The sequence below is a fragment of the Gossypium raimondii genome, chromosome 5 (assembly GCF_025698545.1).
Source record: "Gossypium raimondii isolate GPD5lz chromosome 5, ASM2569854v1, whole genome shotgun sequence".
In the NCBI taxonomy this organism is placed as follows: Eukaryota; Viridiplantae; Streptophyta; class Magnoliopsida; order Malvales; family Malvaceae; genus Gossypium; species Gossypium raimondii.
The window spans coordinates 32,279,904-32,293,647 of NC_068569.1; the positions used below are offsets into that span (position 1 = coordinate 32,279,904).

The 13,744-nt window shown below is 32.6% G+C and overlaps 1 long non-coding RNA gene across 6 annotated transcripts; it reads left to right on the forward strand.

Annotated features, from left to right (window-relative positions):
- The first annotated feature begins 4,459 nt into the window (after positions 1–4,459).
- On the forward strand, positions 4,460–11,398 carry LOC105766972 (uncharacterized). 6 transcript variants are annotated; one of them, XR_008196272.1, is made up of 6 exons: positions 4,460–5,070; positions 5,358–5,674; positions 5,760–5,900; positions 10,455–10,523; positions 11,059–11,128; positions 11,225–11,398. It is a non-coding gene; the product is annotated as an uncharacterized LOC105766972 (long non-coding RNA). The 6 variants fall into 6 exon arrangements; XR_008196271.1 differs by having other exon boundaries at positions 5,330–5,674; positions 10,455–11,128; XR_008196268.1 differs by having other exon boundaries at positions 10,455–11,128.
- Positions 11,399–13,744: the final 2,346 nt, after the last annotated feature.

Genomic DNA, 13,744 nt, shown 5'->3' on the forward strand with positions numbered 1-13,744 from the left:
TTTAGATATCATCTCATGTTTGTTTTTGAAAAATAAAAATAAAAATGAATTTGTTTTTTTTTTAGAAAATAAAAAATTTAACAAAAATAAATAAAAATTATATCTAAATTCATTTGAATTTTATTTTGGAAATAGTTGTAACCAAGTTATGCAGCCCGCAAATCTTGCAACTAGTTTCTAAGTACTTCCACCTTATCTTTTCCATGCAGCTTCATGTATCGAAACAGGCTGAGGAACATATTCTGGGTCCGTCTGCTATAGTGTTTTTCTATTCCTTCATGGTTTTTGGCTATCGTGTCCCTTTGCCACGGGATTTCACAGTTCAAACAACCATTTAGCTCTTGCCTAATGGAGGAGGCCCTTTCTTCCTTGTCATTACACAACCTCCTTTCTTGCCTTCAAGCACTCAGTAACTCTTGCATGTTGTGTTGCAATAATTTCTGCTGTCGTTCATAGGCCAATTGCTATGGTTGTTGGGATTCTTGACACTCTCTAAACTGCTCTTGCAGACTCCAGAATTGTTCCTGCAACTCCAAGAACTGTTGAGAGCTGACGTTTTGATTTTGGGTCGTGCATGTTTGATTTGGATATTGGTGTCTGGGATAAGTTTTATAATATCTTTGTAGGTATGGGTATGGTTGAGTATATCGGTTATAAGGGTCATAGAAGTACATTCCAAAGTTTTGAGTTGGTTGTTGGGTTTGATTAATATTTTGGGTTTGCTTTTGGTTAACTTCATGAGTAGGAACGATGTTTTCTCAGTTTGCCATTAGAAGAATGTCATGGTGGGGCTGAGTTCGTGCTAATTGCACCAACTGTTGATGACAAGTTTATACATGATAGAGAAGATGGTGGAGATGCAGGGTTCACCACGGTGACCAAAGTTAAAGATAGGAAGAGGAGAGAGAGAGAGAGAGAGAGACCCCTTCTATTTGCATGCTTCGGGCTTTATATACCATTAGTCACATATCCTAAGATGTATATCATTTGAAGCTCGTGTATTCGATTCACACTCACTGCATCAATTATTAATGATAGGTTCTTACACACAACGAAAAAAATGATGAAGATGCGAGATTCACCTTGTTTATGATAGGGTGGAAAGCCTTTTAGTAGGGTGACTAGAGAGAGTATCCCCTTTTGCCCATGTGCTCTTGCATGCTTTGAGCTTTATATACCATTAGTGATCACCTTGAGATTAGTGGGTCATAGCTAAGTGGCCAAGTGGTTAGGTAGATTAGCACTATGATATGCCTTGTGTCACTTTGGACGAAACATAGTGATAGAAGCTTAGTGTGGTGGTTAATGAGTGAAACTCGTCCGACTATTAACCCAAAAGGTTTTTGTGAGGGGTTCTTTTAAAAGATCCGTTCATACTATTCACAAGCTTACTGCTTAGTTCAAATGATTGGAGTGTCACTAAAATTATTTAAATAACTCCTTCACATATTAATTTTTATTTTTATCGGTCTCTTCATATAGTACTGATACATGCCAAGAGAAGAGGTACTGAAGTGGCATATTTCAAGGAAAACTGCAAGCATGTCCAGCGCATCATAAAGGGAAACTCACAGAAACTACATTGGAAGTTTGCCCCCATTGGTGGATGATATAAAAACACCTAGGCAATATAGTGTTCACAGATGAAGAAATTGGAGTAATGAATGGTATGTATAAGGAAATGTCTAGTTGGGCCACTATTGTCGCACATGTTAAAACTTGTTTTTATTCTCCTTCCTCACTGAATGCTTGATGTGGTAAAAAGAAAAAAGGAAGATGCAAACTTTTTTTCAACTTTCAAACGAAAGAAAAAACTTTTGTTTAACCTAGATCAGTATTTGGAAGACATGAAAACGTTAAGGTAACTGTTCATGTTTTACTTTTATTTATTTATTTATTTTTAAAACCATCCTTGAAAATTTTCTTTTCAAGCATGTTATGTTGCGGTAAAAATAGGCTTACGTGTATATAAAAATATTTATGAAAAATAAAACAAAAGTCAATTAAGCTCATCAATTTCATTTGCATCCTATTGAGCTTTTGCATTGATAAAAATAATTAAGATTCTATCTTTAACAATTTTCATCTTTAATCACGTTAACAATTAAAATTAATTTATGAAAAATTAGACAATAACATGTGGCAATTTAATCTTTCATTTTTTAATAAAAATTATAAAAATTCATTTAGAAATGTAAAAATTTTATTTGAAAACTAAACTAATTATATAAAATTATACAAACTTATAAAAATTCTAAAACAATTCTAACTAATTATAAAAAATAAAATTTTAAAAATATCAATTATTAATATATATAAATTATAAAAATTATTTATTGATTCCTCATTTTGGAAACCTAAACCCCTACAACCGAAATGAACAAATGTCAAATCAACCATTGAATAATGGAAATAGTCATCAAAATATTTTATGCTAACATGTACTAATATTTGCAACCATTGGATAATGGCCATTTGGTTTTATAGTATCTAACCATACCAAAGTTATTTTCTAATATTCAATACTTAGCAAATAATTTTAACTTTTCAATGTCCAAACTATCTGTATTGTACTTAAAAACTAGAGGTAACCTTGAAAGGTTGACAACAGTTTTTTAACATGAAAATGACTTCAATGATCCGATGACTATTATTATTATTATTATCTAATAGTTGATTTGATGCCTCGTATTCATTCTAATTTTAGGGTTTAGTTTTCAAAATTAGAATGCAATAAATAACTTATTTATAAATTTGATAATTTATTAGAATTTTTATAAATTTTATGAATTTTTTAACAATTTTATAAGTTTATATAAAATTTAAATATTCTTAATATGTTTTATATAAAAAACTTATAAATATTATAAAACCTATAATAATTATAATAAATTATAAATATATATAATTTTTATGGATTTTTACAAGTTTTTATAAAAATTTTAATATTTTTATTAGAAAATGAAAGATTAACCATGAGCTACCACATGTTGTTATCTGGTTGATCCATCAAATGATTTTAACGGACAGCATAATCAAATATAGAAACTGTTAATGGAGGGGTTTAATTGATTTTCTTGAGGAATTTTTATACCTATAAACCCAAAAACAAAATAGAAGTAATAAAATTTTGATATAAAATATTAACAACTCTTCCACTGCCCTAGGCCAACAAATCAATTTTTGTGTAGCGGCCCACTTTATATTTTCCTGGGCTCTAACTTATGCTTTTAAATTGATCCAACCAAAAATATTTTTAGTTTGCTCGCATCCTTCTTTTATTTTTTAAAAGATATTTTGGAGGAAGAGCTAAAGTGTTGCCCACAATTTAAATTTTTGGTGTTTTCTCGTATTAAGATTCAAATAGAATATGAGCCATTGAAATGTGATGGATCATAATGTCATTGTTGAAAAAGTTATTTTACAATATTTCATATACATCGAAAAATGTCGATTAAAATCTCAAGAAAATTAAAATAACATGTTAGATACACTTGACACTTTCTTAAAAATATAATGTTTATATATTAATAAAGATAATATTAGTGTATTTTAATTTATTAAATGATTTTATTAAAATATTTGAATTAAATATTTAATAATAATACTTTTAATAAACTCTATTATTAGCAAATGTTTTTTAAGAGGAATAACTAGAATTTTTTATTCAAAAACTTTCAGAGGCCCAAATAAAGAGCTCTTAAAAACAAAACAAAGCAAACGCCCAAATGATTAATAACAAAATAAACAACACAAGCCCAACTGTTTAAAAAAGCTAAAAAAAACCTTTTTAGCTTTAAAGACTTAGGGCCAGTACTTCATTGCTTAAAAAAAACACTTCTGACTCCAAAAGCACTTTTGAAAGAAAAGCTGTGAAGAACAAGCTGTTTTTGGCTGAAATTTTTAGCTTTTCAGAAGTGCTTTTCAAAAGCACTTCTGAAAAGGAGCTGAAAAGGAGAAGCTAAAAGTTTTAGCTTTTCCTCTCCCAAATGTACTTTTGGTGCTTAATTACTTTTTCACCCATCCAATAACATGATATTTTTATTTTTTTCTTGGTGCTTAATTACAATTGTATTAAAATCATTAATTAAAATTTTAAAAAATATTTTTAAAAAATACTAATTATAAATATTTAATGGTTATATTTAAATATTTAAAATATAGTTTATATATTCTAATTAAATTTTATAAATAATTAATATTTATTGCTTTATTTAAAATTTATATTTCATATATTAAAATATTAACAACAAGTTATAATAATTTTTTATATTTTTACTAAAATATAATAATATTAACTAATTTAAATATTATTTAAATACATATTTATTACTTGATAATAATATATCTAAAATATATATTTTATTTCTCAAGACTATTTTTTAAAAATAATGGTAAATATTCAAATTTAAAATATACTCAAAAGTATTTTTTTACTTTACTTTTCAAAAGTAATGAATAACTGGCGTTAGCCCAGTTAGCCTCAGCTGTGTTCATTAGTTATGCTCAACTCCTGAAAAACAACAATCGCATTGGAAAACTGCAAAGCAGCCCCTCTTTCAGTCTTTCCATTTGGAAAACCAATTCATTTCTTCTTCAGCCACTCTTGAAGATGGGTCTGAAACTTCTACCCATCGTCGGTTTGTTTCCACCTATTCCGCCGCACATGGAGGAACCCCATTTATCAAATAAGTATTTTCCCCTCTTTTTAGTCCCTCAGTAGCTAGGGTATGTGCAACCCTATTCGATTCTTTGTGGGTAAATCGAAAGAAAAATGAACAGATTCTAGTACATAAACGCTTTGAATCTTCAATATATGCTTCAATCTCAGATCTATTTTCCTCCTCTGTCAGCAGTTTCCTTATCACCGATCGTGTGTCTCCTTCAATTTTGACCATCAGCAACCGGAGATTTATCCCCAACCGGATCGCCTGAAGACACGCCATCGCCTCCGATGTGAACACTGACGATATGTTCTCATGCAGTATTGTTCTCATGCAGCATCAAATTTTATCTGAACAGTCGTCCTACTTGGTGCTTTCCATCTTCCCGGGCTCTTTATCTGAACTAGTAAGTTCGCATTCAACCCATCCAGGTCTTTTAAGTAGTTCTGCACATAATCTGCTATTTGGGATCCTGATTTTTGCTCTCCCTCATGAATAAACTTATTTCTTGATGATCAAATTGCCCAAATAGCATATGCAATCATCCTGCATTTGTATAAAGGATAAGTATCAAAAATATTGTTTATCCATTCTCCGTATTCAGTATTTGCCACTGCTATCGGCCAAGTAATAATTTCTCCCATGTTTCTTTTGTGATAAGGCAGTCCCTAAACACACTCTCACTCATTTCAGCTTCATTCTGGCACCTTGGGCAATTTGCAGATCCAGCCAATCTTTTGTAGTGCAGGTTGTTGAAAGTAGGCAAAAAATTACATGAAATTCTCCAACTTCTAATGTTTACTTTTGAGGGTAGATCTAAGTTCGAAAGCGGCTTGTAAAACTGTTTGTAATTTATCAGCATAAGATTATGTACATCTTGTAATTATAGTTTATACCCATTACGAACTGAGTAATCCTCCGTAGCCTCCCCAGGCTAGATAATGTGGTCTTCGTGCGAGTTCATCAATAGAGGAATGCACAAAATTCTTCCAGCATCTACCTCTGTAAAGGTATTTTCAATCAAATCATTTTTCCATCTTATTGTTCTTGAATCAATAAGATCTGCTACTTTGTTCAAACTCGACTTGTTTCCAGTATACTGAACTTCGGATTCTCCACTTCCAAGTACCGAGGCATCCTTCCAAATTGAGACTTTCATTCCATCTCCAATCCGTCAGCCCAACCCAATCTGGAGGAGCCCTTTTGCAGCCCACAGGCTCTTTTAGGTAAAAGAAGGTAAATTACCTAAACTGGAATTTTTAAAGAAAATTATCTTTAAAATATTTGGCTTTTAACGTACGCGCCAGTAACGAATTAGGATTACGTATCAAACACCAACCCTGCTTGGCTAATAACACCACATTAAATTTCGACCGACTTCTAAACCCATGTCACCATATTCCTTAAGAGCACACAAAGTCCTCCAATCGCACCAATGTATTCCTCGCTTCCCTCGACTTTTTTGCCACAAAAATTCCCTATGATATTCCCCAGTTCCACACAAAGGGATTTTGGATTGTAAAACAAAGCATCGTATATGTGGGAATTGCTGGCAACACAACTTTGATAAACACCTCATTTCCTCTTTGCGAAAGATGCCTGATATTCCAGTTGTTTATCTTCTGCTTTAATCTATCTTTCAAACCTTGAAACACCATCCTCCTTCCTCTACCTACCATATTTAGTAATCCCAAGTACTTTTCCAGATCTGTAGAGCAATGGACATTAAGTACTTGAGATGCCATATCTTTATCATGTTCTGTCACATTAGCGCTAAAGAAAGTAGTGGATTTTTCAAAATTAACACATTGACCCGAGCAAACTTCATATTCTCAAGGTATATTTTTTATTACATTAACCCCCCTCTCTGTGACCTCTCCAAAAAGTATACAATCATCCACGAACATAAGATGAGTACTTGGAGAGGCATTTTGACAAACTCTTGCTCTTGCTATTTGCCCTTCTTGCCTTGCTAATCTCATAAGAGCCAATAAACCCTCCCCACACAATAAGAATAGATAAGGGCTTAAGGGATTCACTTGTCTCAACCCTCTAGACAATTTAAAGCTCAACCCTTCTTCACCATTAATCATGATAGAATACAACATCGTACGAATGCAATGGAGGATAAAATCAATAAAAGGACATGCAAAGCCAATTTTTAACATCATACCTTTAAGGAAAGGCCATTCAACCCGATCATAAGCTTTGTTCCTGTCTAACTTTAAAGCCATAAAACCATTTCTTCATGTTCTTTTGTTTTTGTATGCATGAAACACCTCATACACAAGCAACACATTATTAGTGATAAGCCGACCTGGTACAAAAACGCTCTAAGAATCACCAACTCAAAAGTCCAGAGCCTTTTGTAGGCGATTAGCAACAGTCTTAGCAATAATCTTATAAATCACCATACATAGACTTATAGGACGAAAGTTTTTTAGATTGAAAGGATGAGAGATCTTTGGTATTAAAACTATATTAGTTTTATTTAGATCTTCCAAAGAATTTCCATTATTTAGAATATCCAAACAGAAAGAGCTAGTATTTTTTCCAACAATTTGCCAGAATTTATGGTAGAAAAGCGCTTGAATATTGTTTGACCCCGAAGCTTTTGTTAGCCCTATTCCTTTCAACGCCTCTAAAATTTCTTCCTCGTATTCTGCTGTCAGCTCTTGATTCATACTATCTGTTATACACCTTGATACCCCCGACAACACATGTTCAAGATTTCTAACCCCTCTCGTTACAAACAATCTTTAAAATAGTTTCAAGCAATATCTTCCATCTCATGAAGATCAAAGGTCAGTGTATCGTCTTCCCTTTGTAGACCCTTTATACGATTCATGCGTCGTCTTTAAGATGCATGATTATGAAAAAATGAAGTGTTTTTTTCTCCCATTTTCAGCCAATTCACTCTAGCTCGCTGCTTCCAATACCTTTCCTCCTTTTCCATATCCATATTTAAATGTAATTTCACATCTATCAACTCAGCCAGAATTTCACTCGATCTGTCATAGCCATCCAACTCCTCTAATCTTCTCATTAAGCGCTTCACTTCCTGTACTTTTTTTTCTTACCCAAGTTTGCATTCCAACAGTGAGAGCCAAAATTTTATTCATAAAACCACCCGAACTCTCTTCCCATCATCTCATGATTTCTCCCTCATATGTCTCTTCTAAAGTCTACCAAGCTTCAAAACGAAACCTACTATTTCTTCTTCTCAACCCCTCATACTCCGTTTGGATAAGTAGTGGACAATGATTTGAGAATGAGTGAGATAAATGTCTTAGCGAACATTCTGGGAAGAGTTGTAACCATTCTGAAGTTTCTACCTCTCTATCAATTCTTTCTCTAATACTCATTTCCATCACATTCCCCCTCTCTCACATAAACTATGGACCCGAATAACCTATAACCTCCAATTGGCAGTCTTCTAAAGTTCTACGAAATTCCTCCATTCTAGCTTCCTCCCTTGGTAATCCTCCTTATTTTTCATGCATGTAGAGGATATCATTGAATTTTCCTCCAACTAGCCAAGGTAAATCACTATTCCTACCTAGGGGTGTTCATTCGGTTAACCGACCCGAAATAACATTAACTAAATTAACCGACCTTTCAAAACTTTTAACCGTTAACCGAACCGAAGTTTTTTCAAAAAAAATTAACCGAACCGAAATTTTTTGGGTTAATTCGGTCGGTTAACCGAATTAACCGAAAATTATATATTTTTTATTTTTGGTTAAAAATTAACCAAATTAACCGAATTACCCGAATTAACCGAATTAATCGGATTACCCGAATTAACCAAATTACCCGAATTAACCGAATTGAATCACTACATAATTAAATTATTTTTAGACTTTTAAACTTTATTATTTTTAGACTTTTAGACTTTAGTTTTAGTTTTAGTTTTAGAATTTTATTTTTATTTATTAAATTATTTGTAATTTTTATGATTGGGTTGGGTTGGGTAATTGGGTTGGGTTGAATACTTGGGTTTGGATTGGGTTTAGGTGAATAGTGAACCTATTTATATATTATAATTTTATTTATTACTTTTTTCGGTTAAATCGAAAAATTCGGTTAACCAATAGGTTTCGAACCAATTAACTGTTAACCTAAAAATTAAAAATAATTAATCGACCCCGATCAAAAAATTCGGTTAACCGACCGATTAACCGAATTCGGTCGGTTAACCGAATTTTTCAGTTTTATCCGAATTTTGCACACCCCTATTCCTACCCAATGTCCGAAGTAGATTCCACGTTTCAACCTTCTCTCTCACATCTGGTGCCCTATAAAAGCCTGTAAACCTCCATCGTGTATTTTCCTTATTCTCGTGAATTTCAACATCAATGTAGTTCCTCGATAAGCTCTTAGGAGTAACTAACTATCTTCTATTCCATCCTAGACTCAACCATCCACAAGTAGCATCAGCAGGAACATCAACACCATTAAAAAAATCCACAACACCTTTTAATTTTCTCCATAAAGAAGACAATTTGGAGATTGTAAAATGTCAGCATATGCTGAAGTCTCCGTACTGCTTGCGCACTCCTCAACTTGTGAATATTCCAACATAAGATATTCATTTTGTCTAGTTTGCATACCTACTGACAGCCGCCGATATTTGTTGATTATGGGCAATATGCCCATCATTGATCACTAGCAAATCTTGATTCCTAAAAACGTTAGAGATCAAAAAATTAGAACGTTGCCACTTTTTTCCCTCAATATTTTTAATTGGGTTATCATCCAAATCACACTCCATAATCACCAGGCCCGACATATTAGAGGATCCCACCCCAATCAATTTTTTTTTAATTGCAGATTCCTCTAAATTAAATCCCAAAATAGGATTGACATTAGACCATGATTCTTTCCTCTAATTTTGACTTGAATCTTGTCCATCCTACTTCCATCACTATTCTTTCCAAAAAAAAACCCCATCTCCTTCCTCCCTTAGCCATATGCTATTCACTGTTGTAGCTCTTCTCGACTTTGCACACAACGTTAAATTCCACCCCATCTCTATCTCATGCATGTCGTGATGTAATATTACTAGGCAGAAATTATCCCTATGGCTTAGACAACTACATAAGAAGCAAAAATGGGTTAATTTTTCATATTTGATTTTCACATGTATAAAATTTGACAAGGAAATCATAATTTTCTTTCGTCTTTTCAATGGCTTCCAGACGTCAATTTATACTTGGATATGCAAATAGTTTTTAAAATCCCTAGATAATTGTTTCGTGTCATACTCTAACACCATGTTTGGTTGTAGCCAATACACCCCTAATCGGTGGGTCCCACTTAATCCCACTTTAATCCGTTGTTTGGTTGGTTGTATTGCTATTACGTCCCAAATCTGTTCCTTCCTTAATACACCCGGTTCCGTAATAGGTAATACCCCCATCCAACGCCGATTACAGAATCCTTACCCATTTCTTATTTTCTTTCCTTTTTCTGCCCTCATAGATCTCTGCTTCTTTTTCCATTAGTATTGCAGATCTGTCCTCTTTAATTTTGAGACCAAAATAGCCTGTCTTCTTTTCCCCAAAAATTTCCCATCGATTTTATATCCTCAAATCAAGCCAAATCGATTCGCCTTCACGTTTTCACATCTTCTTCCAGCCAAATCGATTCGCCTTCATCTTCTTCCAGCCAAAGGTACGCTGACAGCCAAAGGGCTTCACCATTCTTCCGCTTCTTGCAACGACTGAGAAACAGTAGTGCATAAGTAAAAGTTTAGAGTTTATGAAGTAGTTAACATTTGCTTTGCAGTAATTGTAGAAATTTGGGGTTTTACTTGATCTCTTTAGTCAAAGAAGATAATGGACAAGAGGAGAAATAGTAAGTTTCATTATCTTTTTTCGAGTTCTCATAGATTTCCAACATCATAAAGCTGTCATTGCTATCTTTGCTTTTTCTTGAATACATCAAATCAAAAGCTGGTAAGCAATATGAACCTGCAATTGTAATTTGTGTTATTAGATGTATCTTGATGGTGTTTCATGTTTTCAGTAGGAAAAATAATGAAATTTCGTTTTCAAATATTGCTTCTATACTGCGGCTAGCATCCGAATCCTATGTTTTTGATTAATGTGATAAGTGATAATTATGTTTATTATATGTATATCTAGAGGGAGATTTGTTAATGTTTGCCATGAAATTATATGATAATGTGGTAAGAAGGAAAATTTGTGAAAATATGTTGAAAACTAATGCTAGTTGTTTGAATGAATGAAGTCAAACAGTTATGCATTGAATATATATATATATATATATATGCATATAGCAGAGTTATGCATATGCATTGGATGTATGGTTTTTCTTGTATTGCGCAGATTCTTGGTTGCTTGACTGTTGTTACATTTTTCGGTGCAAGCAACTCGGATGAGACTGAATCAGTAATGAAGTTGCTTTGGGACTTAATTAATCCTGGAACTGACTCTAGTGTATGAATTTTAACTGATAGTTATCGTCTTTCTTTTTGTTTTCCGTCTACAAACAAATTTGAAATGTCATTGATAGATCTGCAAATTTGGATGCAGGGCAATTACATACTGCTCCTACATATTAGACAATAACGATGAAGCACTATGTGCAGCAGCATGTGAGGCTCTTGCTTTAGTATTTGAATCCAACTGTCTGGAGAAATTCTCAAGTAAAACCAATGATTCAAACAAAGAACTTAAGGACAACATTATAAAGCAACTCGTAAGCGGGTTGTCGAAACAGCAATGAAAGAATTTCTAGTCAAGATCCAAGAACGGGGTTCAATTTCGCCTCTACCGCTTTAGATTTCCTAGAGTCTTGATTTGACTTTGTTTTATGCATATATTTAATGGATTGTATCTTGAGTGTCATAATAGTCTTAATAACTTTCGGGATGGGAAATGTACAATCTCATGGATATTTTCATTGAAAATTCATCTTTTGTCTTTATATTGTTGATTTAGTTTTCTAGGCTGGCTTTGTGTAGCTGATCATTTACCTTAATTCCAGCAGTAAACAGGCTGATTTTCCAATGTTTCTATTTCATATAAATGCACTTTGTAGGACTTTTTTGGCACATGAAATGGCCATATTAATTCTTTTTCATGGATTTTTCTCTCAAACCTTTCTAATTATTTTTGTTGTTGATATTCTAATAGACATTATTACTATTTACATTTTTTAAGCAAACCAATGTCAAGTATTGATTTTGAGTTTAGAAAAGCAAAGATACTCCACATCATGAGTCAGAATGATAGTTTTGTTTCATTTCTTCTTCTAAGTATTTCATTGTTGGCATGATTCAGTTGAAAGAGCAATCTAAAGCTAATGGTGCTCAGAATGGGGCTTCATACTATGTTCCTACCCAAGATCTTAAATCGAATAGACGCTCATCAACAGAGCAACTTGTTTGGAGCGACTTCTTCAAGATACCTCTCACACGTGACGACTCATGGAAATCGATTTCAACTTGACATCATTGTTAGTGTACATTTCTTAAGTGATTCAGATGAAGAGTAACACGGCCATTTGAAATGTGATTTGGGGTGTAGCTTGACGAATATATATCAGTTCTCTTTGTCTAGGTTTTAAAGTCTGTCATGTGTTTATAACCTTTTTGTCTAAGCTAAGAAACTATAAATCAGAATTATGGTGTGTATTTTGGGTTGTGCCCCAAAATTATTTAAGGGTTACGATAGTATCTCCATTTGTTGATCATTGGTCATCTTCTCAACTTTGCCATATTCTTTCTCCATATTTGATGTCAAGTTGAAAAGAAAAATTTTGGTATGCACACCCCACGGGCTTCTTTTTGCATTTGACAGCCAAATGCACCTACAATTTGAATGTTATTTAATAATAATTATTTTAAATTATATTTAATAATAATTATTTTAAATTATATAAATTCATATAAGAAAATTTATTATCAAGAATTTTATGAAATTATATATCATTATTAAATTATATTTAATAATAATTATTTTAAATTATACAAATTCATATAAGAAAATTTATTAGTTATAATTATTTTAAATTTTATTAAATCATATATTTTAATTAAAATATATTTAATATTAATTATTTCAAATTATATTTGATAGTATCATATATTATGATTTTAGTAAATTCATATAAGAATATTGATTATTAAGAATTTTATTAAATTATATATTTTAATTAAAATATATTTAATAATAATTATGTTTAAATATGATTAAATTATATTATTTATTATTGATAATAATAATCTTATTAAAATTTAAATAACAATAACAATAATCATTTACCAAAACAAATTTATGCTAAGGGTATTCTAGTTATTTTAGTTTTTTCCATTATGCTATTACACCTCTATTCCATTCAACCAAACACAAGATTACTATTACGCCTCTATTCCATTACATTCAACCAAACAGTTGATTTGCTATTACACATCTATTCCAATACACCTCTAATCCATTACACCTCTAATCCAATACAGCGAACCAAACGTGCCCTAAGGATCTTCCAATAAAATTTCTAAATTGACTCACCACTGATTCTTTGAAAAATCCCAGTGGTAAATCACGCACCTAAACCCAAAAGTCTGAATACACCAGCGAAATTGACATAGGATCCTCATTGTCCTGTGCATAATCAAAATATGATTGTTGAAGGTCCAGGGAACAACTGTAATCACCCGACTGATATTTAACTCATTAAAGAATTTGAATAAAAATATTTTTCGCCTAGATTTGAAATTTGCACTCCCTCTAATGGATGCCATAAGTTAGCCATCATGTTCCTCATAGCTGGAAAATGAACCACACTTGATGTCAAGAACCGGCCCACCAAACATAAATTATAAATTGAATTCTGAGGCTCCACTCCATCCGGAACAGGGAAAGCCTCTTCTTCCCCATCCTCTATACTCAGATCTGTTATTCCTCTTTCCATCACGCTTCTACAGCAATAAAACAGTACCCAAAAACCACCCTCGTCGGTAGAACAACAAGAAAATCAACAAGTAGAAGATGAAAGAAGCAAAGAGACAAAAACGTGCCAACAAGCCGGCAAAGGCATGCAAACAAGCA